Source organism: Cupressus sempervirens, chromosome 2, assembly GCF_028749045.1.
Source record: "Cupressus sempervirens isolate cs-2001-9-10 chromosome 2, ASM2874904v1, whole genome shotgun sequence".
Classification (NCBI taxonomy): domain Eukaryota; kingdom Viridiplantae; phylum Streptophyta; class Pinopsida; order Cupressales; family Cupressaceae; genus Cupressus; species Cupressus sempervirens.
In genome coordinates, this window is record NC_143119.1 from 657,372,342 (window position 1) to 657,373,361 (window position 1,020).

Below are 1,020 nucleotides of genomic sequence, written 5' to 3' on the forward strand. Positions count from 1 at the left end.
AATATTTTTAAAGAGGGATTCAGGGTCTCCTTAGCTAGTATTGGCAAGAATTTGCAAGAATTTTCCACAAATAAGACAATTTTGTGGTCTCCTTGGCTGGTAATTGTCCGAATTTGTAGAAATTTTTGATTTTTTTGATAATGAGAAGATTGTAATAAATCGATAATATTTTTAAGTTAAAGGATTCTTCACAACTTCTCATTTTGATACCAAAGATTGGAATCTATCTATTGCATTTCATCCGCAATTAACCATTCTAAGACCGCCAATGAATCAAAACTTGCTCTCAACAGTTTCAATAAATTACAGCAATTTTAAGACTTTGGTTCTGTGTGCAACTTAACATGTTTCTTTTCATTTCAAATTCTGCTACAGCAAATTTTGCATGACTGGGGAGACGAGGAGTGCAAGAAAATTCTGAAGAACTGTCATCAAGCTCTTCCAAAAGAAGGCAAATTGATATTGGTAGAAATGGTGTTGCCAGAGCCAGGGCAGAGCAAGTCCATCTGGTCTGAAGAAATTGGAAGAACAAGGGATATGATAATGCTGTCACACCAAAGAGGCAAAGAGAGAAGGGAAGAACAGTGGAAAAAATTACTGCAGGAATCTGGCTTTGAACGCTATAATATCATCCCTCTGCCTTCTGAGCCCTTGCAAATGTCAATCATCGAAGCTTTCCCTGATCATCTGGAGGACTGATGGATAGCTTGGACTCTACTTGTTTGTTTTCATTTCCATTTCATAGCATTTCAATTGCATTCGAATTTTCATCCGTGTTAGAAGGTTTGTGTTTAATCTCTATTTCATAGTATTTCAATTGCAATCAAGTTTTAATCTGTAATAAGGTTTGTATATAATCTCAGTAAGGTGTATCACGATTAACAATTGTTTAGAAGCTACGGTTTGAAAAATTTCCCTCTAAATCTCAATACAATATTATAAGGATGTCTGGAAAAAACAAAAAGAGCATATTTGAGAAAATTTTCCTTATTTTTAGTTTGCACGTTCTATAAGCAGTGA

At 34.7% G+C, this 1,020-nt stretch overlaps 1 pseudogene across 1 annotated transcript in view; it reads left to right on the forward strand.

The window, feature by feature from the left end:
- LOC149575090 ((R,S)-reticuline 7-O-methyltransferase-like) overlaps positions 1–782 on the forward strand; it is a 2,185-nt pseudogene extending 1,403 nt beyond the window's left edge. Inside the window, exon 3 of the transcript XR_016360122.1 lies at positions 376–782. The product of XR_016360122.1 is annotated as a (R,S)-reticuline 7-O-methyltransferase-like (transcript). The remainder of the gene's footprint in view (positions 1–375) is intronic.
- Positions 783–1,020: the final 238 nt, after the last annotated feature.